At 46.1% G+C, this 26988-nt stretch overlaps 1 protein-coding gene across 1 annotated transcript in view; it reads left to right on the forward strand.

Moving 5' to 3' along the window:
• Window positions 1-26988, forward strand: part of LOC124552712 (acetylcholine receptor subunit alpha-like) — a 699835-nt gene that overhangs the window by 371596 nt on the left and 301251 nt on the right. The window lies entirely within an intron of this gene.

Raw genomic sequence — 26988 nt, forward strand, 5'->3', positions numbered from 1 at the left:
ATGTGTGTGATGTCCTTAGGTTAGTTAGGTTCAAGTAGTTCTATGTTCTAATGGCCTGATGACCTTAAAAGTTAAGTCCCATAGTGGTCGGAGCCATTTGAACCATTTGAACCCAACGCGGCAATCAACTTTTGATAGTCCAAAAATAGCAAGGTTTGTTACAAAAAAAATGTTCAAATGTGTGTGAAATCGTATGGGACTTAACTGCCAAGGTCATCAGTCCCTAAGCTTAGACATTACTCAACCTAAATTATCCTAAGGCACACACACACACACACACACACCCATTCCCGAGGGAGGACTCGAACCTCCGCCAGGTCGAGCCGCGCAGTCCATGACTGCAGCGCCTCAGACCGCTCGGCTAATCCCGCGCGGCAAGGTTTGTTACAGACAATTTGTAATGAAAACACAGTAAATTACGAAAAATCTACTACTTGGACGTTTCTGTTTTCCTCAATTGCTCCATGTTACTTGTATGACTAATGTGAACGAAATTCAGTTATAAATAAGAGCCTGAAAAAATTAAAATGATATAAGGCGTGTTTTTTTAAGTAAGTACCCTTTTGAAATTAAAAAAAGACGTGATAAGATATCTCAATAATTTTATTTTTGCATGAATGCCTGTACCTTAATCTAGTTTTCTACATAATTTCCGTCAATATTGAGGCACTTGTCATAACGTTGTACCATTTTTTGAATACACTCCTCAGAGAAGTCTGCCGCCTGATTTGTTAACCACTGCATCACCACTGTAAAAATAAATTTTTTATCTTAGCATGTCTTTTTTTAATTTCAAAACGGTACTTACTTAGCAAACACGTCTCACATAAAAACACGTAATATTTGTTTAGCAACAACTGCCACAAAGAAGAAAGAGCTGTCTGATTGTTACAGCTATAATAGTAATTATTTACATTAACGTACCACAACCGAAAAAAATCATAACAGCAAAAAGTAATTAATGTACACTAATGAACTTTTGAACTTTTGGATATACTTTTGTCTAGGTTAGATATTTCAGTGATTATCACAGCAAGATCACTGGTTAATGTAAACGCGAAATAAGCAGTTGCAAATGTGAACTATTGACGCATTAATAACTGGTGTAACCGCCAATATGTTCAACACAAATATGCAAACGTGCATCATTGTGTTTTGCAGCTGCCTGGTGCCAGTTTGTGCAAGGGAGTTCCATGCCTGTTTCACTTGCTCGGTCAATACAGGATTGCTTAATGCAGTCTGTGGATGACGAAGCAGTTCATGTCCAATCATGTCCCATTTGGGGTCGTTTGGAGACAGAGCTGTTGATTGAGCAGGTCAAGGCAATACGTGACAATTGGTAATCTTGGGCGAGTGGTATCCTGTTGGAAAACGCCCTGTGGAATGCTTTTCATGATGGCAGCACAACAGGTCGAATCGTCAGACTGACATACGAACTTGCAGTCAAGGTGCGTGGGATAACCACGACAGTTTTTGTATGTCCACCCTTCTTATTGGGAGTCTGAGAGCCATTCACCTATGTCAAAAAAAATTGAACGCGTACATCCGTACTTCCTACACTACTTGCCGTTAAAATTGCTACACCACGCAGATGACGTGCTACAGAAGCGAAATTTAACCGACAGGAAGAAGATGCTGTGATATGCAAATGATTAGCTTTTCAGAGCATTCACACAGGTTGGCGCCGGTGGAGACACCTACGACGTGCTGACATAAGGAAAGTTTCCAACCGATTTCTCATACACAGATAACAGTTGACCGGCATTGCCTGGTGAAACTTTGTTGTGATGCCTCGTGTAAGGAGGAGAAATGCTTACCATCACGTTTACGACTTTGATAAAAGTGGGATTGTATCCAATCGCGAGTGCGGTTAATATTATCGGGGCATTGCTGCTCGCGTTGGTCAAAATCCAATGACTGTTAGCAGAATATCGAATCGATGGGTTCAGGAGAATAATACGGAACGCCGTGCCGGATCCCTACGGCGTCGTATCACTAGCAGTCGAGATGACGGGCATCTTATCTGCATGGCTGTAACGGATCGTGCAGAAACGTCTCTATCACTGAGTCAATAGAGGGGGACGTTTGCAAGACAACAATCGTCTACACGAACAGTTCGACGACGTTTGCAGCAGCGTGGACTATCAGCTCGGAGACCGTGGCTGCGGTTACCCTTGTCGCTGCATCACAGACAGGAGCGCCTGCCATGGTGTACTCAACGACGAACCTGGGTGCACGAATGGCAAAACGTCATTTTTTCGGAGGAATCCAGGTTCTGTTTACAGCAACAGGATGGTCGCATCCGTGTTTGGCGACATTGCGGTGTAGGCACATTGGAAGCGTGTATTCGTCATCGCCATACTGGCGTATCACCCGGCGAGATGGTATGGGGTGCCATTAGTTACAAGTCTCGGTCACCTCTTGTTCACATTGATGGCACTTTGAACAGTGTACTTTACATTTCAGATGTGTTACGACCCGTGGCACTACCCTTCATTCGGTCCCTGCGAAACCCTACATTTCAGCAGGATAATGCACGACCGAATGTTGCAGGTCCTGTACGGGCCTTTCTGGATACAGAAAACGTTCGGTTGCTGCCCTGGCCAGCACATTCTCCAGATCTCTCACCAATTCAAAACTTCTGGTCAATGGTGGCCGAGAAACAGGCTCGTCACAATACGCTACTCACTACTCTTGATGAACTGTGGTATGGTGTTGAAGCTGCATGGGCAGCTGTACCTGTACACGCCATCCAAGCTCTGTTTGACTCAATGCCCAGGCGTATCAAGGCCGTTATTACGACCAGAGGTGGTTGTTCTGGGTGCTGATTCTTCGGGATCTCTGCACCCAAACTGCGTGAAAATGTAATCACATGTCAGTTCTAGTATAATACATCTGTCCAATGAATACCCGTTTATCATCTGCATTCCTGCTTGGTGTAGCAATTTTAATGGCCAGTAGTGTATGTTATTTATTGTATGGCTACCCGTTTCGGTAGTTTACGGTTGAATACACAACACCGTTGTTATTTATTGTATGGCTACCCGTTTCGGTAGTTTACGGTTGAATACACAACACCGTTGTTACAGCTACAGTTCATAGATGTTGACTACTGTCGATTGGAGTTAACACTCTCATCGTCAGTTAGAAGCACTGAAGCACCGAAGCTGGTTGCCATGCAACATCGTAAGGACTGCTGAACGTGTTCAATTTTTTTCATTAGATAACCACGACAGCTTTCCTGATGACATACGAAATCGCACCTCAGACTATAGCCCCAGATGTATGTCCAGTCTCTCTTGCCCGTAGACAGGTTGGTTGCACTCCCTCAATTAGCCCCCTAACCAACTCGGCCATCACTGCACCGAGGCAGAACCAGCTTTCATCTGAAAACACAACAACCTCCATCCTGCCCTCCAGTGAGATCTCTTGATACCACTGAAGTCGCAAATAGCGGTGCTTTGGGATCACTGGAATGAACGTGTAACCTCCCCCTCACTTATCGACCGTAATGACAGTGAAAAATTAAACCGCGTGTACCTAATGGAAATTTGGGAAAAGCAATCGTCACCGAAGCTAATCTGTTGGTAAAGGGGGAGGAAAGGGTTACATCTAAATGAAAGGAAAAATGCCATTGAAACTGGTGGAAATTAATTTTGAAAAGGGGTAAAGTTAATAAAGAAAGTAAATGTGCGGCTGTTACGTTAACAATTAACTAGCGGTAATTAGATATTTGAGATTTGGGGAAAATTACGGTCGCCAGTCCTATGGGCAATTAGTACAGTAACTGAAAAAGAAAGGTTATTACACATATAATTAGCACTAGAAGCGTGGCAACTGAAGGTTGACACGTGTAGTGTGAAAACTGAAAGTTTGTCAGAAGTAATAAATTTCGCTACACTCTGACTTAATTTAGCAAAAGAATTAATAAAACCGGAAAATTGAAAGTTAATTTAGTGACTGAAATTAATAGTGAGCTTTGTTTCTGAAGCACATCGAAATTCAGTAAAATACGGTTAGTCTTGGGCTACCTCAACAATCATTTCAAAAGCTACTGGAATCTACGCAATTTAGAAATAAGAGATTTAACTTTGAACTTGAATTAAATGATTCTGAACAATCAACAATAGTAAAATTTAGTACGTAACAAGCTGAGCTACAGTCACAGGTAAGCTAAAATATGCTAACAAAATTCGCACTCTTAATTTGTGCTTGTGTAATCTAAATATTGTAGCCAGCTATGAATACCTTAACTGAACTTTGAAATTAAAGCACTAAAATGGAATGATATTACTTTAATGCTGGCGTCTGAATTTCAACGACACTGGGGTTCATTTCGGAAAAGGAAGGAACCTTGCTTGATAATGCGATTGGGACAATGAGCTACAAAGGTTCATGCTAAGTTGCTGTAATGTTGTGATGCAACAATTTTAAAAGCTGAGGTCTGCCATACAGTTCTAAAACTTTACGTGCTTCCAGTCTTCCTTGTTGGTTGATTGAAGGTTTGAAGTCGTCAATCGAGGAGGTGGCGACAGCCACTCATTGTCGGCCGTCACTGTTGCAAAAGCTGGATGTTGGCGCGCCTTCTTCTCGACACGGTCACCAGGCCAAACGGGCTCTCGATGTGTGCCAGCTAATACTTCCCGTCCGCGACACCGTGTCAGAAACTATCATATCAAGTCGAGCGCAATTACATGCTCCAAACCCCGAAAGCGCGGCAACTCGCGGGAGCGTCACACAACACACCTGCTCCACTGCCCTACTCGAGCCAGACTCTGTCTGCTCTGCCCGTGCTCCACGCAGCAGTTGCGCGGCCACCATTGACCAGACGTTTTGAATTGGTGAGAGATCTGGAGAATGTGCTGGCCAGGGCAGCAGTCGAAGATTTTCTGTATCCGCAAAGGCCCTGCAAAGATCCTAAACACTATGGTTCTCCACACGACCTATCGATGTATTAGTTCGATAGCATAGTTTTCCCTAGGCAAGACCCAGCGTAAAAACACAAATAATATTTACAAAACAAACCAATTATACATCGACATAAATGCATAAATATATATATATATATATATATATATATATATATATATATATATATATACATACAAACAGTAAAATAATTACAATATATAAAGACACAGAAATGTCATATCTTGAGGTAACAAAACAAGGAAAAAAATTATAGTACAATAGATGGAAATAGGAGGAGATGCATTTCCGGCGTTACAAACGCTACAGGACATCTTGCTCTGACCTGTCCTTGAAGTAACATACACTCCTGGAAATGGAAAAAAGAACACATTGACATCGGTGTGTCAGACCCACCATACTTGCTCCGGACACTGCGAGAGGGCTGTACAAGCAATGATCACATGCACGGCACAGCGGACACACCAGGAACCGCGGTGTTGGCCGTCGAATGGCGCTAGCTGCGCAGCATTTGTGCACCGCCGCCGTCAGTGTCAGCCAGTTTGCCGTGGCATACGGAGCTCCATCGCAGTCTTTAACACTGGTAGCATGCCGCGACAGCGTGGACGTGAACCGTATGTGCAGTTGACGGACTTTGAGCGAGGGCGTATAGTGGGCATGCGGGAGGCCGGGTGGACGTACCACCGAATTGCTCAACACGTGGGGCGTGAGGTCTCCACAGTACATCGATGTTGTCGCCAGTGGTCGGCGGAAGGTGCACGTGCCCGTCGACCTGGGACCGGACCGCAGCGACGCACGGATGCACGCCAAGACCGTAGGATCCTACGCAGTGCCGTAGGGGACCGCACCGCCACTTCCCAGCAAATTAGGGACACTGTTGCTCCTGGGGTATCGGCGAGGACCATTCGCAACCGTCTCCATGAAGCTGGGCTACGGTCCCGCACACCGTTAGGCCGTCTTCCGCTCACGCCCCAACATCGTGCAGCCCGCCTCCAGTAGTGTCGCGACAGGCGTGAATGGAGGGACGAATGGAGACGTGTCGTCTTCAGCGATGAGAGTCGCTTCTGCCTTGGTGCCAATGATGGTCGTATGCGTGTTTGGCGCCGTGCAGGTGAGCGCCACAATCAGGACTGCATACGACCGAGGCACACAGGGCCAACACCCGGCATCATGGTGTGGGGAGCGATCTCCTACACTGGCCGTACACCACTGTTGATCGTCGAGGGGACACTGAATAGTGCACGGTACATCCAAACCGTCATCGAACCCGTCGTTCTACCATTCCTAGACCGGCAAGGGAACTTGCTGTTCCAACAGGACAATGCACGTCCGCATGTATCCCGTGCCACCCAACGTGCTCTAGAAGGTGTAAGTCAACTACCCTGGCCAGCAAGATCTCCGGATCTGTCCCCCATTGAGCATGTTTGGGACTGGATGAAGCGTCGTCTCACGCGGTCTGCACGTCCAGCACGAACGCTGGTCCAACTGAGGCGCCAGGTGGAAATGGCATGGCAAGCCATTCCACAGGACTACATCCAGCATCTCTACGATCGTCTCCATGGGAGAATAGCAGCCTGCATTGCTGCGAAAGGTGGATATACACTGTACTAGTGCCGACATTGTGCATGCTCTGTTGCCTGTGTCTATGTGCCTGTGGTTCTGTCAGTGTGATCATGTGATGTATCTGACCCCAGGAATGTGTCAATAAAGTTTCCCCTTCCTGGGACAATGAATTCACGGTGTTCTTATTTCAATTTCCAGGAGTGTATTTGCAGTAGATCGTCGTTCGTTATGTTCGTTGTGCCAATTTCTGCCGAAATTGCTGCAGTATGATGCTCCATAGCCATGAGTCGAACGCGATAGTCGTCCCTCTCGGTAGTGCCACATGGCAGTCTGCAACCCCATCTTCTTGCGACCGTAAATTGTCGTGGCCACCGCTGCCAACAATCATGTACATCCTGCCAAGTCTTCCTGCAATAACGCAGAAGGGAAATCCAGCTTCTCGTAGCCCTATTACACGATCTCGTTCAAACTCAGTGACTGATTGATAATGGTTACCTCGTCGCCTTAGAGGCATTCTTGACTAACCCCCAGCTCACCACGTACTGTCGCAAAGGTAACTAACGCTTCTGATCGTTACAGCGTGTATATAAAGCAAAAACACGATGCGCAGTCTCCTTGTTTAGCTACTAACACCAACCTTATGTGACCGGCGCAAAATATGAAGAGCCATCATGTCTCAGATGTGGAAACACGCCTACCATCCTTGGTTTATGTCGCACAGTTCCTCCTTGGGGGTTGCGATTTTTTTCCCTCAGCGTACTTTTGTTAATAATTCACGTCCATAAGTATAACGACAGTAGCTAACGTACAAGTTACACTACTGGCCACTAAAAATGGTTCAAATGGCTCTCAGCACTATGGGACTTAACATCTATGGTCATCAGTCCCCTAGAACTTAGAACTACTTAAACCTAACTAACCTAAGGACATCAAAGAACACTCAGTCATCACGAGGCAGAGAAAATCCCTGACCCCGCCGGGAATCGAACCCGGGAACCCGCGCGTGGGAAGCGAGAATGCTACCGCACGACCACGAGCTGCGGACCTGGCCACTAAAATTGCTATACCAAGAAGAAATGCAGATGATAAACGGGTAGTCATTGGACAAATATATTATAGTGGAACTGACATGTGATTACATTTTCACGCAATTTGGGTGCATAGATCCTGAGAAATCAGTAACCAGAACAACTACCTCTGGCCGTAATAACGGCCTTGATACGCCTGGGCATTGAGTCAAACAGAGCTTGGATGGCGTGTACAGGTACAGCTGCCCATGCAGCTTCAACACGATACCGCAGTTCATCAAGAGTAGTGACTGGCGTATTGTGACGAGCCAGTTGCTCGGCCACCGTTGACCAGACGTTTTCAATTCGTGAGAGATCTGGAGAATGTGCTGGCCAGGGCAGCAGTCGAAGATTTTCTGTATCCACAAAGGCCCGCACAGGACCTGCAACATACGTTCGTGCATTATCCTGCTGAAATGTAGGGATTCTAATGAAGGGTAGAGCCACGGGTCGTAACACATCTCAAATGTAACGTACACCGTTAAAAGTGCCGTCAATGCGAACAAGAGGTGACCGAGACGTGTAACCAGTGACACCCCGTACAATGACGCCAGGTGATACCCCAGTATGGCGATGACGAATACACGCTTCCAATGTGCGTTCACCGCGATGTCGCCAAACACGGATGCGACCATCATGATGCTGTAAACAGAACCTGGATTCATCCGAAAAAATGTTTTACCATTCGTGCACCCAGGTTCGTCGCTGAGTACACCATCGCAGGCGCTCCTGTCTGTGATGCTGCGTCAAGGGTAACCGCAGCCATGGTCTCGCAGCTGATAGTCTGTGCTGCTGCAAACGTCGTCGCACTGTTTATGCAGATGGTTGATGTGGTGTCACCGCCAGACACCACACTTGCTATGTGGTAGCCTTTAAATCGGCCACGGTCCGTTAGTATCAGTGATTGCAGACCGAGCGCCGCCACACGGCAGGTCTAGAGAGACTTCCTAGCACTCGCCCCAGTTGTACAACCGACTTTGCTAGCGATGGTTCATTGACAAAATACGCTCTCAATTGCCGAGACGATAGTTAGCATAGCCTTCAGCTACGTCATTTGCTACGACCTAGCAAGGTGCCACTACCAGTTACTATTGATACTGTGAATAATGTACCGTCCAGAGCGACGTTCACCATTAATGGATTAAAGTTAAGTATTCCACCAGCTACGTCCGTTTTTTCTAAATTCTACTTTCCTTGTCCTGTTCCAGACCTCACGCCAGCCTGCGTGAGCTAAAACGCTTGCCTTTCGGCTTCCTCTAGTAACACGGTGTTGGCTCTCCTGCCAACCACAACAGTTGATGTCTTGAAAACGTCCCCATCTGTTGACTCATGGATCGAGACGTGGTTGCACGATCCGTTACAGTCATGCGGATAAGATGCCTGTCATCTCGACTGCTACTGATAAGAGGCCGTTGTGATCCAGCACGGAGTTCCGTATTATCCTCCTGAACCCACCGATTCCGTATTCTGCTAACAGTCATTGGATCTCGATCAATGCGAGGAGCAATATGACGATACGATAGACCGCAGTCGCGATAGGCTACAATCCGACCTTTATCAAAGTCGGAAACGTGATGGTACGCATTTCTCCTGCTTACACGAGGCATCGTAACAACGTTCCACCAGGCAACGCCGGTCAACTGCTGTTTGTGTATGAGAAATCGGTTGGAAACGTTCCTCATGTCAGCAAGTTGTAGGTGTCGCCACCGACGCCAACCTTGTGTGAATACTCTGAAAAGCTAATCATTTGCATATCACAGCATCTTGTTCCCGTCGGTTAAATTTCGCATCTGTAGCACATCATCTTCGTGGAGTAGCAATTTTAATGGCCAGTAGTGTATAACGACAATAGGTAACGTACAAGTTAGATTATGTTCCAATTTATATCAGCCATAAAATCAAATCTTGACTCAAAATATATCAAATCATACTCCACATTCCTCACATGTATGTCTCTCCAATTTCAGCCAAACAATTGGCACGTCTTCTTCTTTCTTCTTTCTTCTCCTGGCCTTTATCCCTTATCTCTATGGGATCGGCATGTTGACTATTGGATTTGGCGATGTTAGCGGTAAAGCGAGCCAAATATCCTTCCTTCCACTGTCTCCATCATGACACCTTGGATGACGTAATGCGCTGCAAATGGTATTACCTCTCTCTTATCGATAGTAAATGCCGAATAAAACTGCTGTTATCTCCACTATTGTCGGCCGAGGTGGCCGAGCGGTTCTAGGCGCTACAGTCTGGAACCGTGCGACCGCTACTGTCACAGGTTCGAATCCTGCTTCGGGCATGGACGTGTATGATGTGTTAGGTTTGAGTAGTTCTAAGTTCTAGGGGACTGATGACCTCCTATAGTGCTCAGAGCAATCTGCACTATTCCTACTGCAAATTTCCATTTTTTTCAGGATAAGTCGTTATTAATATAGCTTCATGTTCGAGCACTTGACTACACAGCAGAGAACACAAAAAAAGGTATTTTGGTATTTGCCGGCCTTGGAAGTCAACACATGAACTGCATCCTCGGTAATCCCATTAGGGCCTATCGAGCGTAAGCAAGGACGCTGTAGCTTACGATTGCGGAAGAGTACATTCTCGCAGCACCGCGGTTTCAATGAGCAGACGCAACCATAACAAACGCTAATGTACCGCTGTTATTGTGATGACTGTTGCATGAGGTCTGACTGTTGCGTCAGCGTGTGAAGTGAAGTGTGTAAATTGTTGCAGCCGCCATTGCGTAGAGTAGTTCACCACGTTTCACTGCATTTCGCATTGTTGTTTGCTGCAGTTTGAAATTTCGACCATTTCAGAACTTGGAGGAAACTACATTGGAATTGTAACTCTGTGCACTGCATGTGACACACTGTTTCTGTCCACTTTCGCAGGTGCAGCCATGGACAGCTGTCTGCTGCAACTGTGTACAACTGTTCTCAACACCGTTCGTGATTCTTCTAGGTCTGTCTGGAGGTGCAGCAGTAGGAGAAAAGTGAATCCTGTTCCAGGCGACACGTATTTTTTTTTTTTTTCTCCGGCCATGTTCTCACGCTGTGTTTGTTTCCTTCGATGCTATTACTGCTGCTGCACTGTTACGAATCATTTACAGCAGAATGAATAAAGCTGTGGAAGCCGACCTCGGGGAAGATGAGTCTGGGTTCTGAAGAAATGTAGGAACACGCGAGACAGTACTGACTGTACGACTTTTTGTAGATTGGAGGTTGAAAAAACTCGGACCTACATTTATAGCATTTCTACATTTAGAACTAAATTTGCTGGAGTACAGTCTTCGAAACTTTGTAGGTAGCAGAAATCAAAGTTTCCACAACTTCTACAGAAACTATACTGTAGTTGTGAGTCGAAGGCGTGAACGAGAAGCAGTAGCAGTAGTGGATAAGGGAGTGAGAAAGGTTTGTAGCTCATCCTCGACGTTCTTTATTGTGTAGATGTGCAGACTGAGCAAGCAGTGAATAAAACCAAGGAGAAAATTTGGGAATTGAAGTAAAATACAAGGGGGGGGGGGGGGGGGGGGTAATAGAAAGATTGAGGTTTGCTAGTGACGTAGTTTAAGTAATTCTGTAAGAGTCGATAAAGAATTTGGAAGAGCCGGTTCAACAGAATAGATAGCGTCTAAGCTAGAGGTTATAAAATGAAGATCAACGAAGGTAAAACATGGAGAATGGAATGTAGTCGAATTAAATTGGGCGTTGCCGAGACAGAAGCAGAAACTGATACTGGAAATAGTAGATGAGTTTTGTTACTTGTGGGGAAAAAATAACTAGCGATCGAAATGGAGAGAGTATAAAATGTGGACTGGCAAGAGCAAGGAATACATTTATGAAAAAGTGGAATTTGTTAACATTTTATACAAATGTGTTACGACGTCTCTTCTGGAGATATTAATCTGGAGAATAGCCATGTACGAAAGTGAAGAGACTACAAGCTTTTAAAATGTGTGGTGTGGAAGGGTGGTGAAGATAAGATGGGTACATCGAGTAACTAATAGGGAGGTACTGAATAGAATTGGGAAGAATAGAACTTTGTGGCACAACTTAACTCAAGAAGGTATCGGTTGACCAGATACATACTGAGGCATCAATGAATCATCAATTTGGTAATGGAGGGAGAGAGGAAGGTAAAAACTGTAGAGGAGACCAAGAGATGAATACAGTAAGCAGAGTCAGATAGATGTAGGTTAAGCTAGTTGCTCACATTCGAGGAAACTTGCAGAGGGTAGACTAGCATATAGAGGTGCATCAAACCAGTCTCTGAATTGCAGATGACGGTAACTACAAGTACTTCTATTAGGTAGCAGCTCCATCTGACTGCCAGCCAATGAGCCAGTGAGCTACTCACATGGGCATCCACAGAAATTTATGAAAGAGAGAGTTAATTTCTAAACCTGTTGTCTTGATATGACTTATTCGGCGAGTAGTGGGAATGTGTCACGCCTTAAGGTCTTAATCTGACACGAAGTACGCCAAACTTTTATTTCGTATTTTTTGAAGGTATATTATTAAACAGATCGGTAAAAAGTAAGCATACCTTACATCATTAAAAAAGTATTAAGTTTCTATAAAATATTAATTAAAATTAATAGTATTTACAATTCACTTCTTATGACCTGCCACTTCTTTTCTTATGTTATATCCTTATCGCCCGCAGTTCGTGGTCTCGCGGTAGCGTTCACGCTTCCCGAGCACGGGGTCCCGGGTTTGATTCCCGGCGGGGTCAGGGATTTTAACCTGCCTTTAGATGACTGGCTGTTGTTGTGTCGTCTTCACAATCGTCATTCATCCCCGTTACGGTCGGAGGAAGGTAATGACAAACCACCTCCGCTAGGCCCTTGTCTAGTACGGCGGTGCGGGTCTCCCGCATCGTCCCCTACGCCTTGTTACAGAGTATGGGACTTTATCATCATCGTATCCTTATCGACTTTTACGATCAGGTATTAATTTTGTGCTGTGTGTTTAGAGTTAGATGAGAAATTTTAGGATTGCTGTGTGTGCCTCTAATAGGAAACATCACAAATTGCAATCCCTGTGGAGCTTCTGATCGGATTTGTGTATGCCTCGTAACGACGTAACTCCCAGAACCTAAAAAGGAAGATTTGGAATAAAAATGTCATTATTAATGCTTTACAGGTTCTGTCAGTAAAAAGACACGTCTCCCTAAATGCTGTGAAAGTAATTTATTCTACTAGAACCACTATACCAACGCTTTTTGGTCTGAACTTCTCTCTCGAACGATCCAGTTAGTACAGAAATCTGAAAGTAGTCTATTCTATTTAATGATAAGGAAGAGAAACTTGTCAAGTATGTGATGCTAACGATATTCTATGAGCTCAGATGAGTTCATCCGCAGTGTTCGTTGTGGCAGTCATGTGAGAGAAATGGAATCCCACATGCATTCATTGGTAAAGTTACAAGATCAAATTCGGCGATTTCATGAAACTTACACAAAAAAATAACATTTTATCATGGAAATAATGTACGTACTGAAAACAGTCGCAGTTGGTCACCAAGTAATTCTTTGTCAGTATGATGAAAAACGACATAAGGCGTTTTCTGTCACTGCGTGAAAGAAAGTGTTAAGTACTCAATCTCATATGCCGCCTCAGAAGTGTTTTGGCCCAACAACTTCCGCTTTATTGCGCTCATGCTTTCAGGAATTTAGTTTCCCGAAACGTGAGCTCGATGAACATTCCAGTCAGCCGAATGTTATAATTAATTAGCACGAGTTAGGATTGTCCATCGTACAGGGTGTCCAGAAAAGGGCTCCCTGATTTCAAAATTAAATATCTCGAAAACAAAGATCGATAGAGGAATGCAGTAAACGGTATGTTTATTGTGAAAGCTGTAAGAAGTTTATACAGCAATTTGAAATAATAGTTCCAAAATCTGCTAACAGATGGCGCTGTGCGCTGTACAGCTCATATCAGCATACATAAGTAAAATAATCGTATGAAAACAATCTTTGCAAACAATCACACCACAATGTTTTCAAAATGTTCACCATTGGCAGTACAGAGGTGGCGCAAACGAAGAATGAAATTCGTCATCATATTTCCTAGTGTCTCAACCGAAATGTATTCACATGCTACAGAGATCGGCGATTCAAGCTCGGGTAGACCATGTCTTTCACTGCGCCCCACAAAAAAAAAAGTCACAGGGAGTCAAATCCGGCGAATATGGAGGCCAATCCATGCCTGCACCAGTAAAGTTTGGATATTCCAAAGCAATGACTCGATTCCCGTTGTATTCCACAAGAAAGCGAAACACTTGTTCGGTCCGATGTGGTCGGGCTCCATGTTGCATAAACCATGCAGTACCTGGTCGATCCTCTTAACGCTTACTGTGTGACGACAAATTGTTCCAAAATTGCAACGTAACGTGCACCAGTGACCGTTTCTCGAATGAAAAAAGTGCCAATAATGCCTCTGCTGCATACTGCAGCCCACACAGTAACTTTAGGAGAATACAGGGGTTTCGCTTCACACCAATATGGCTTTTCGGAACCTCAAAATAGCCAGTTCTGCTTATTCACGTATCCATTCAGATGGAAGTATGCTTCATCTGTAAACCAGATGCAGCCAACATCAAATCCTTCACTATCAATCATTGTGAGCATCTGATTAGCAAAGACAACCCTTTGTTGCACAGCTCGTACGGGTATGGCCTGATGCGTTTGAATTTTGAATGGAAACATGTGTAGGCTCTTTCTCAGTACTTTCTGCGTGCTGGAACGCTTCAAACCAGACTCAGACGCAATTCTACGGACGGATGACATTGGATTTCGCTGAATAATTCCGGAAACTGTGGCGATATTTTCAGGCGCAGCTGCGGTTTGCTTGCGGCCAACAAGCCCCACTAGATCATCGGTTACGCTGCCTGTTCGTTGAAATTTTGCGAAGAGCGTACGAATGGTTTTCGCATCGGGTCCTTTTGGAACATTAAATCGTGCTTGAAAACTTCGCCTTGTTGCCGCAGGACTCTCTTCTAACCTGTGGTACTCTAGCACCAGAAAAACGCGTTGTTCGATGGAGTACATGGTTTTAATCTCTTCCTTCGGTACGCTAACCTCCTTTCACCTCTCAATAGTGGAACTGATCGCTCTGGGCTTCGGATTACTATTTATACTAGGCATTACGTATGGCGATAACAGCGCCATCTGTTAGCAGCTTTTGTAACTATTATTTCAAACTGCTGTATAAACTTCTTACAGCTTTCACAATAAACATACCGTTTACTGTATTCCTCTATCGATCTTTGTTTTCGAGATATTTAATTTTGAAAGCAGGGAGTCCTTTTCTGGACACGCTGTATAAAGCTAGGTCCCTCGATTGACTGCCATTCTCAGAGGCAAACGCCGCGTTGCTGCTTCAGATACCATAGAGTGGGGTGAAAGCGAACCCCCTCACCCCCTGGTTGCTCCTCTCCTCTCCCATCCCCGCCCCCTGCCACGTCTTCACCATTGTGTCCCCCCTACCCTCCATCTCTACACCCTACATCTCCTTTCCCAAGGTCGCTTCTGTCAACTCCCCCTCCCGGATGATGCCCTCTCTCCCTCCATTTATCCTTCCTATCAACTCTGATCCTCAATCCCCCTCCTTTCCTCTGTCCTTTCCCTGGGCTCCCACCACCCCCCCCCTTCCGTCCTGTTTTTCTCCCCATTAAACCTCTCCCTACCTCCCTTCTCCCCCCCAGTCCTTTTGTATTCCCCTCCTCTGCCTACCCCACTCCCTGTCGCGTCTGCCCCCCACCCCTCTTATGGGTCCTCATCCTCCTTCAGCTCCCTTCCCGGCTCCCCCCTTCGCTTTTACTCTCCTTTCCCCCCCCCTTTTTTGTTTTCCCATCTTCTGTCCAGTTTCCCCCCACCTGCTCTCGACTCCCCCCACCTGCTCTCGACTGTGGTGTCACATTTGCCGACTTCTTAGTGCAGTGTTCCAGTGACTATTCAGTGTTGTTTGTCTTTCTCGTGTTGCGAACAGAAACCATGCTGTCGCTAGGTGCGAATTTTATGTCCTTTGCGAACAGAATCCAGACTGTCGCCGTGTTTTTTTTTAATGTCTATTGTTTTCCCTGTCTGCTTCGTATGTATTTTTATTAGCGTCATCATCCCTGTGTTGTTGTTTTAAGTTCCACGATTTCTTTTCGCCTTGTTACTCTCTAAGTCTCCGATTTTATCGCCTGTTTTTTATTATTTGTTCTCTTGATCTTTGTCACAAAATCTGTCGGCTGAAGAGCGGCATACTAAGCTGCTGCCAGCCAGCCCCCTTCGGGGGGAATTGAAATTCAATAAATGAAAAAAAAAAAAAGTGAAAGGGGGAGTAGAGGGGAAGCAGGTCTTATCATTACTGCTGAGTGTTGAATGAGTCCGGGAGGAACTTTTGTCCCACCACTAATGATTTTCACGAGGAGAAACCTGCTAGGCATTTTAATGAGAGCGGCTCCACGTGGGTGGGTTCAAGAAAATCTATTTACAGACTGCTTTCGAATCTTAATTATGACGACCAAGCCACGAAAGAAGATCCTCTCCTGCTAATTCTTTATGGCCATAACACTGTCTCACACACACACACACACACACACACACACACACACACACACACACACAAAATATTGACGTTGCTTGTCTTGCCCGTAGCAAATAAAATACCATAATAAGCCTTCCTCTTATACAAAACATGGGATACAACTCATGAACAAGGTATTTACAGCTCCATCGAAGTAGTATTACACTGAGAACATTCAACCTTGGATGGTCAGATATTCATCAATGGATATTCTGTAGTGACTGACCACATGACCCGTAGAACATTATAGAACTGCATTAAAATTGCAATGCCAGGAATGACAGGATATAAAAATTATTGTTCCAATGCAGTATGTTAGCAAGAATACATGGTTCAATATTTTGGTGATTTTCAGCAGTTGTCATGTACACAGTATACAAGACTATTGACTCGGTGTGATTCACGTTAAAGATGTTAACAGCATTATACACTCCTGGAAATGGAAAAAAGAACACATTGACACCGGTGTGTCAGACCCACCATACTTGCTCCGGACACTGCGAGAGGGCTGTACAAGCAATGATCACACGCATGGCCCAGCGGACACACCAGGAACCGCGGTGTTGGCCGTCGAATGGCGCTAGCTGCGCAGCATTTGTGCACCGCCGCCGTCAGTGTCAGCCAGTTTGCCGTGGCATACGGAGCTCCATCGCAGTCTTTAACACTGGTAGCATGCCGCGACAGCGTGGACGTGAACCGTATGTGCAGTTGACGGACTTTGAGCGAGGGCGTATAGTGGGCATTCGGGAGGCCGGGTGGACGTACCGCCGAATTGCTCAACACGTGGGGCGTGAGGTCTCCACAGTACATCGATGTTGTCGCCAGTGGTCGGCGGAAGGTGCACGTGCCCGTCGACCTGGGACCGGACCGCAGCGACGCACGGATGCACGCCAAGACCGTAGGATCCCACGCAGTGCCGTAGGGGACCGCACCGCCACTTCCCAGCAAATTAGGGACACTGTTGCTCCTGGGGTACCGGCGAGGACCATTCGCAACCGTTTCCATGAAGCTGGGCTACGGTCCCGCACACCGTTAGGCCGTCTTCCGCTCACGCCCCAACATCGTGCAGCCCGCCTCCAGTGGTGTCGTGACAGGCGTGAATGGAGGGACGAATGGAGACGTGTCGTCTTCAGCGATGAGAGTCGCTTCTGCCTTGGTGCCAATGATGGTCGTATGCGTGTTTGGCGCCGTGCAGGTGAGCGCCACAATCAGGACTGCATACGACCGAGGCACACAGGGCCAACACCCGGCATCATGGTGTGGGGAGCGATCTCCTACACTGGCCGTACACCACTGGTGATCGTCGAGGGGACACTGAATAGTGCACGGTACATCCAAACCGTCATCGAACCCATCGTTCTACCATTCCTAGACCGGCAAGGGAACTTGCTGTTCCAACAGGACAATGCACGTCCGCATGTATCCCGTGCCACCCAACGTGCTCTAGAAGGTGTAAGTCAACTACCCTGGCCAGCAAGATCTCCGGATCTGTCCCCCATTGAGCATGTTTGGGACTGGATGAAGCGTCGTCTCACGCGGTCTGCACGTCCAGCACGAACGCTGGTCCAACTGAGGCGCCAGGTGGAAATGGCATGGCAAGCCGTTCAACAGGACTACATCCAGCATCTCTACGATCGTCTCCATGGGAGAATAGCAGCCTGCATTGCTGCGAAAGGTGCATATACACTGTACTAGTGCCGACATTGTGCATGCTCTGTTGCCTGTGTCTATGTGCCTGTGGTTCTGTCAGTGTGATCATGTGATGTATCTGATCCCAGGAATGTGTCAATAAAGTTTCCCCTTCCTGGGACAATGAATTCACGGTGTTCTTATTTCAATTTCCAGGAGTGTAAGACCCGAGACAAGGATACGACGACGACATGCATACATGTCAGAAGATGTTTAGATTTTGACATCTGATAAAGCACAGTTGTATCACTTAAGAGACCGTAAAGCTGCTCATAGGAACGCGTAAAAGCAAGCGGGGAGTAAAAGCCTCACACGCAACTCATCTCCCTCCTCCCCCCCCCCCCCCCCCCCCTCGCCCCGTACCCTGCTGGTACAGACACACCAAAATTCGGTCGTGGAACGGTCCAGCCCAAATACGTTCTTATTTCAATTTCCAGGAGTGTAAGACCCGAGACAAGAAATAAGACTCGGAAAGGACAAACTGCGTACTGAACACATGAACAAACGAAATACAGGGTGGTCCATTGATCGTGACCGGGCCAAATATCTCACGAAATAAGCGTCAAACGAAAAAACTACAAAGAACAAAATTTGTTTAGCCTGAAGGGGGAAACCAGATGGCGCTATGGTTGGCCCGCTAGATGGCACTGTAATAGTCACAAACATAAGCTTTCAAATTTAGACGAACAGTTGGTAACAGGTAGGTTTTTTAAATTAAAATACAGAACGTACGTACGTTTGGACATTTTATTTCGGTTGTTCCAATGTGACACATGTACCTTTGTGAACTTATCATTTCAAGGTACCCATGCTGTTACAGCGTGATTACCTGTAAATACCACATTAATGCAATAAATGCTCAAAATGATGTCCGTCAACCTCAATGCATTTGGCAATGCGTGTAACGACATTCCTCTCAACAGCGAGTAGTTTGCCTTCCGTAGTGTTCGCACATGCATTGACAATTCGCTGAAGGATATTGTCAGGCGTTGTCGGCGGATCACGATAGCAAAAATATCCTTCGTCTTTCTCCACATAAAGAAATCCGGGGACGTCAGATCCGGTGAACGTGCGGACCATGCTATGATGCTTCGACGACCAATCCACCTGTCACGAAATATCCTATTCAATACCGCTTCAACCACACGCGAGCTATACGCTGGACATCCATCACGTTGGAAGTACATCGACATTCTGTCACGCAGTGAAACATCTTGTAGTAACATCGGTAGAACATTACGTAGGAAATCAGCATACATTGCACCATTTAGATTGCCATCGATAAAATGGGGGCCAATTATCCTTCCTCCTATAATGTCGCACCATACATTAACCCGGCAAGGTCGCTGATGTTCCACTTGTCGAAGCCATCGTGGATTTTCTGTTGCCCAATAGTGCATATTATGCAGGTTTACGTTACCGCTATTGGTGAATGACGCTTCGTCGCTGATTAGAACCCCTGCGAAAAATCTGTCATCATCCCGTAATTTCTCGTGTGTCCAGTGCAGAACTGTACACGACGTTCAAAGTTGTCGCCATGCAATTCCTGGTGCATAGAAATGTGGTACGGGTGCAATCGATGTTGATGTAGCATTCTCAACCCCGACATTTTTGAGATTCCCGATTCTCGCGCAATTTGTCTGCTACTGACGTGCGGATTAGCCGCGACAGCAGCTAAAACACCTACTTGGGCATCATCTTTTGTTGCAGGTCGTGGTTGACGTTTCACATGCGGATGAACGCTTCCTGTTTCCTTAAATAACATAACTATCCGGCGAACGGTCCGGACACTTGGATGATGTCGTCCATGATACCGAGCAGCATACATATCTCACGGCCATTGGGCATTCTGATCACAATAGCCATACATGAACACGATATCGACGTTTTCCACAATTGGTAAACGGTCCATTTTAGCACGGGTGATGTATCACGAAGCAAATACCGTCCGCACTGGCGGAATGTTACGTGATACCAGGTACTTATACGTTTATGACTATTACAGCGCCATCTATCACAAACTGAAAAAAGTGGTTCAACTAAAACATTCATATTTCTTTACGTACTACACGAATGTGTAATAAAAAATGTGGGTTCCTGTTTAAAAAAAAATGCAGTTGATACCCGTTTGAGCTATGGCAGCGCCATCTGACGGGCCAACCATAGCGCCATCTGGTTTCCTCCTTCAAGCTAGACGAGTTCTTTGTAGTTTTTTCGTTTGATGATTATTTCGTGAGATATTTGGCCCGGTCACTATCAATGGACCAACCTGTTTATATTTTTCACAATTTTTCTTCCTTTTCATTAATAGTATTCTGATAAAAACTTTTAAAATATACTGCAGTCCATCATGAGTAGTGACTGCCGTATTGTGACGAGCCAGTTGCTCGGCCACCATTGACTAGACGTTTTCAATTAGTGAGAGATCTGGAGAATGTGCTGGCCAAGGCAGCAGTCGAACATTTTCTGTATCCAGAAAGGCCCGCACAGGACCTGCAACATGCGGTCGTGCATTATCCTGCTGAAATGTAAGGTTTCGCAGGGATCGGATGAAGGGTAGAGCCACCGGTCGTAACACATCTGAAATGCAACGTCCACTGTTCAAAGTGCCGTCAGTGCGAACAAGAAGTGACTAGACGTTTAACCTATGGCACCGCATACCATCACGCCGGGTGATACGCCAGCATGGCGATGACGAATAAACGATTCCAATGTGCGTTCACCGCGATGTCGCCAAACACAGATGCGACCATCATGTTGGAATAAACGGAACCTGGATGCATCTGAAAAAATGACGTTTTGCCATTCGTGCACCCAGGGCTCCTGTCTGTGATGCAGCGTCAAGGGTAACCGCAGCCATGGTCTCCGAGCTGACAGTCCATGGCGCTGCAAAAGTCGTCGAACTGTTCGTGCAGATAGTGTGTCCTGCAAACGTCCCCATCTGTTGACTCAGGGTTCGAGACGTGGCTGCACGATCCGTTACAGCCATGCGGATAAGATGCTTGTCATCTCGACTGCTAGTGATACGAGGCCGTTGGGATCCAGCACAGCGTTCCGTATTACCCTCCTGAACCCATCGATTCCATATTCTGCTGTCGTTGGATCTCGACCAACGCGAGCAGCAATGTCGCGGTACGATAAACCGCAATCGAGGTAGGCTACAATGCGACACTTATCAAAGTAGGAAACGCGATGGTACGCATTTCTCCTCCTTGCAATTGGCATCACAACAACGTTTCACCAGGCAACGCCGGTCAACTGTTGTCTGTGTATGAGAAATCGGTTGGAAACTTTCATCATGTCAGCACGTTGTAGGTGTCGCCACCGGCGCCAACCTTGTGTGAATGCTCTGAAAAGCTAATTATTTGCATATCAAAGCATCTTCTTCCTTTCGGTTAAATTTCGCGTCAGTAGCTCGTCATCTTCATGGTGTAGCAATTTTAATGGCCAGTAGTGTACCTTGTAGCGGTTTTCGCTAAGTTAAAGAGGACAATGTGGTGAATTTTGTAACGCATGAAAGTAGCTTTGATCGTTAATAGGTGCCGATTATGACAACTACAGTCTTATGTTACGGAACAATACTGATGAGCGAAGACATAATGAGTAACTTAATATCTTATTGGTCTATCTGTAGAGAAGCAATACAGCAGAGATTCTGTGTATGGCATGGATTCGATATGTCCTTGGTAGGTTTTTGGAGGAAGGTCGCACAAGATGCCGACTCAAGGGTAACTCACTTCCCGCAAATTACGGGAGGGGGTAGGGGGGTTAGGGTGGTTTACGGACCTGCAGCTGGCGCCCACTAGCGTCTTCGATCGATGCGTTGAATCAGGTTCAGATCAGACGAATTTCGTGACCAAAAATCAGTGTGTGTTCACTGTCATGCTCCTGAAATCACAGTAGCACGTTTGTGGCAGAATGACATGAAGAGTTATAGTATTGGAAGATGCCATCGTCGTAAGGAAAGGCATCAAGCATGAGTGGGAACGCAGGCAGTGAGCAATAATGCTCACATATTAGGTAAACTGAAGATGGAGTGGAGAGAAAGAAAAGGAAAGGTAAGAAACTTACGATTTCATCTGCATTGGGAACTTTGGGACGAGCGCCTACGAGTGAAAATGTGTGTCAGACTAGGTCTCGAACCTAGGATCTCCTGCTTACCAGGCAGCTGAGTTATCCACTGTGCCACCCGGACACAGTGCTAATTGCAAATGCGTATACTGTTTCGGCTCTGTCCTCAGCTGACCCGTATTTGCACTATTGCTACCACTTACCAGCAGCCCATGTCCTCACTGCTTGATAACTTTAAATTCCCACTGGAGACTGAAAGTAAATATGCGTCTGCACTGATGTTTGAGGATTCATAGCCTCTCGAGGCGTATCAATTACACTGAAGAGCCAAGGAAACTGGTACACCTGCCTAATATCGTGTAGGACCCTCGTGTGGACGCAAAAGTGATGCAACACGACGTTGCAAGGAGTTGGTTAATGTCTGAAGTAGTGCTGAAGGGAATGATACCATTAATCCTGCAGGGCTGTCCATAAATCTGTAAGAGTACGAGGGGGTGGAGATCTCTTTTGAACAGCAAGTTACAAAGCAGCCCCAATATGCTCAACAATGTTCTTGTCAGGGTAGTTTGGTGGCCAGCGGAAGTGTTTAAACTCAGAAGAGTGTTTCTGGAGCCACTCTGTAGCAATTCTGAAGGTGTGGGGTGTAGCATTGTCCTGCTGGAATTGCCAGAATGTGGGGTGTCGCATTGTCCTGCTGGAATTGCCAAAGTCAGTCGGAATGCACAATGGCTCTGAATGGATGCAGGTGATCAGACAGGCTGCTTACATACGTGTCTCCCGTCAGGGTCGTATCTAGATGGATCAGGAGACCTATATCACTCCAGCTGCACACGCCTCACACCATTACAGAGCCTCCACCAGCTTTATCAGTCCCCTGCTAACATTCAGGGTGCATAGATTCATGAGGTTGTCTCCATACCCATACACGGCCATCCACTCGATACAATTTGAAACGAGACTCGTCCAACCAAGCAACATGTTTCCAGTCATCAACAGTCCAATGTTGGTGTTGACGGGCCCAGGCGAGGCTTAATGCTTTGTCTGATGCAGACATCAAGGGTACACGAGTGGGCCTTCGGCTCCAAAAGACATCGATGGTGTTTCATTGAATGGTTTGCACGCTGACACTTGTTGATAGCCCAGCATTGAACTCTGCAGCAATTTACGAAAGGGTTGCAATTTTGTCACGCTGAACGATTGTCTTCAGTCGTCCTTGGTCCCGTTCATGCAGGATCTTTTTCCGGCCCCAACGATGTCGGAGATTTGATATTTTAAAGGATTCCTGATATTCACAGTACACTCGCGAAATGATCGTACGGAAAAATCCCCACTTCATCGCTACCTCGGAGATGCTGTGTTCCATCGCTCGTGCGCCGACTATAACACCACGTTCAAACTCACTTAAATCTTGATAACCTGTTATTGTAGCAACAGTAACCGATCTAACAACTGCGCCAGACACTCGTTGTACAGGGTGATTCAAAAAGAATACCACAACTTTAGGAATTTAAAACTCTGCAACGACAAAAGGCAGAGCTAAGCACTATCTGTCGGCGAATTAAGGGAGCTATAATGTTTCATTTAGTTGTACATTTGTTCGCTTGAGGCGCTGTTGACTAGGCGTCATCGTCAGTTGATGCTAAGATGGCGACCGCTCAACAGAAAGATTTTTGTGTTATTGAGTACGGCAGAAGTGAATCGACGACAGTTGTTCAGCGTGCATTTCGAACGAAGTATGGTGTTAAACCTCCTGATAGGTGGTGTATTAAACGTTGGTATAAACAGTTTACAGAGAATGGGTGTTTGTGCAAAGGGAAAAGCTCTGGACGGCCGAGAACGAGTGATGAAAATGTAGCACGCATCCAGCAAGCATTTGTTCGCAGCCCAGGAAAATCGACTCGCAGAGCTAGCAGAGAGCTGCAAATTCCGCAATCAACTGTATGGAGAGTCCTACGAAAAAGGTTAGTTATGAAACCTTATCGTCTGAAATTGGTTCAAGCACTGTCTGCAGCTGATAAGATTAAAAGAATCGATTTCTGTGATTTTATCCTTGCTCAAATGGAAACAGATGAATCTTTCATTTCAAAGATTGTGTTTAGTGATGAAGCAACTTTTCACACTAACGGGAAAGTCAACCGTCACAATGTCTGTATATGGGGCACTGAGAATCCGCGGGAAACAACTCAGTATGAACGTGACTCGCCTAAGGTGAACGTTTTCTGTGCCATTTCAGCCAATAAAGTTTTTGGTCCCTTTTTCTTCGAAGGTGCTACTGTAACTGGACTACAGTATCTGGAGATGTTAGGGAATTGGCTGTTCCCTCAGCTCGAACGAGAAGCGCAACAATTCATATTTCAGCAGGATGGAGCGCCACCACATTGGCACTTATCTGTCCGTAACTACCTGAACGTCAACTACCCGAGGCGATGGATCGGCCGCCAGGCAGCCCGTGACAGAGCACTTCATCACTGGCCTCCAAGAAGCCCTGATCTTACCCCCTGCGATTTTTTCTTATGGGGGTATGTTAAGGATATGGTGTTTCGGCCACCTCTCCCAGCCACCATTGATGATTTGAAACGAGAAATAACAGCAGCTATCCAAACTGTTACGCCTGATATGCTACAGATAGTGTGGAACGAGTTGGAGTATCGGGTTGATATTGCTCGAGTGTCTGGAGGGGGCCATATTGAACATCTCTGAACTTGTTTTTGAGTGAAAAAAACCTTTTTAAATACTCTTTGTAATGATGTATAACATAAGGTTATATTATGTTTCTTTCATTAAATACACATTTTTAAAGTTGTGGTATTCTTCTTGAATCACCCTGTATTATATAGGCGTTGCCGCCCGCAGCGCCGTATTCTGCCTGTTCTCGTATCTCTGTATTTGAATGCGCATGCCGATACAAGTTTCTTTCACAGTTCAGTGTACATGTATGCACACATGGTCCACAGCTGTCATGGTTCCTTTGATTAGCACCACATCCAGGTACTCTCAAGGCCAGGTGAACAGTAGCACAATACCGCCCGTACAGGCCCACGTCCATAGCACAGTGCATGTTTCGAGCACCTATTTATCTGGATGATGGCATAGCCACACACATCCATCGATTCGATCCTGCAGTGTTTTCAGGATTTATATCGAGTCTCTACGACCTACTCCCCACTGTAGTCGCTGCACAGGATTAGGTGAGCGGTCCAAGGCGCTGCAGTCATGGACTGTGCGGCTGGTCCCGGCGGAGGCTCGAGTCCTCCCTCGGGCATGGGTGTGTGTGTTTGTCCTTAGGACAATTTAGGTTAAGTAGTGTGTAAGCTTAGGGACTGATGACCTTAGCAGTTAAGTCCCATAAGGTTTCATACACATTTGAACCACTGCAGTCGTAATTCATGATTTCATCATATCAACACGGGAACGCAAGTGAGACCCATGAGCACCCAACGGTGTGCTGTGAAACACTTTTGCCAGCACCAGCATCTTATTGTCTCTTCATATCTGCCTCAGATGACAGCCTACCCTGTTACACAGAGCAGACAAGCCTCTTGTCACCTCTTCGTTGATCTGTGGTCATTAGTCCCCTAGAACTTAGAACTACTTAAACCTAATTAACCTAAGGACATCACACACATCCATGCCCGAGGCAGGATTCGAACCTGCGACCGTAGCGGTCGCGCGGCTCCGGACTGAGCGCCTAGAACCGCTAGACCACCGCGGCCGGCGTCGATTCACCGTTCTTCAACCATAATCCATAGGTTCACATGACAATAGTACGTGATCAGCCCAACTGGCTTCTCTGTCTCCGAGACTTTCTTTAGCAGGCACTGGGCCATGAGAACCTGCCCTTTGTCAAAGTCACTTATGACTGTGTTTCCCTGTTCATGGCCCGTATCGTCGTTAGGATGTTACCCCATTCTGGTCCCCTTGTACATGGTGTAACAGTTGTAAGTGAGATATTTCTATTGGTTACTGAGGACGGTGTATTGAAAAACTTTACATCAGTACTTCCATCATTTACAGAGTAATTGTTATAGCCATTACAATACATATGTTTTTAGGTTCGTTAGTATCCCTATCTGGCAAGAGCAAGCCACTAACGCTTATTTACCCTAGGCGGTGCAGATCGGGTGTTGAAGTATACACATGGACACAAAATGGTTGGCCTATACTGACAGGTGTCACCCACTTGCTGGTGCACTACGCCTGTGTAGAGAAGATCTATAGAGTCTTGAACCACAAGGAAACAAGGGAGAGGATGGTGTTATGTGTGGCCAGTATCCTCTCTCTACAACTCTAATTCGCATGTGAATTAATATGGTTCTTTATTTATATGAACATTTATTTATCTTGAAGAGTTCATGTGTTGTGGTGCAAGCTCATCAGTAATAGTCCTTGTGAAGTCAAGCCCGCATCTCGTGGTCGTGCGGTAGCGTTCTCGCTTCCCACGCCCGGGTTCCCGGGTTCGATTCCCAGCGGGGTCAGGGATTTTCTCTGCCTCGTGATGGCTGGGTGTTGTGTGATGTCCTTAGGTTACTTAGGTTTAAGTAGTTCTAAGTTCTAGGGGACTGATGACCATAGATGTTAAGTCCCATAGTGCTCAGAGCCATTTTGTGAAGTCAATGTCAGTAACCCTGCAATCACAATGGACTGTCATAACCCGAGACGTGAACTAAACCCTCACTGCAACTAACTGACAGACACAAAACTGGAAGAGTTAACCAGTGTAGCTCTCCGCTCAGCGGCGGCGGCAGCCTAAATACTTGCTGTCAAGAGGACGTTGGCGGCTTGTTGCATGTCGGAGTGTCTCTGGCCTCTCTCGTGACAGGCGCACTGGATCCAGCCCCTAATATCGATCTTCGCGCTACATCTTTGCCGACTGGTGTGCTGGCGACAGCTTGCACCAGCTCGAGATCAGGTTGTAAATTTTGTGACATGTTTGTGCGAAGGCTGTTAGATGCCGAGAAATCAACCAAGACACCGATGAGGTACCACATATAAGAAAATCTGCTCTTACGCCTATTACACCCTGTATACGTCCGTATCTGTGTCACGTCCCTGCAACAGAACCAGGTGACATTCAGTTCTGTGGCAGGCAGTGGTCATAAT

Source organism: Schistocerca americana, chromosome 10, assembly GCF_021461395.2.
Source record: "Schistocerca americana isolate TAMUIC-IGC-003095 chromosome 10, iqSchAmer2.1, whole genome shotgun sequence".
NCBI lineage: Eukaryota > Metazoa > Arthropoda > Insecta > Orthoptera > Acrididae > Schistocerca > Schistocerca americana.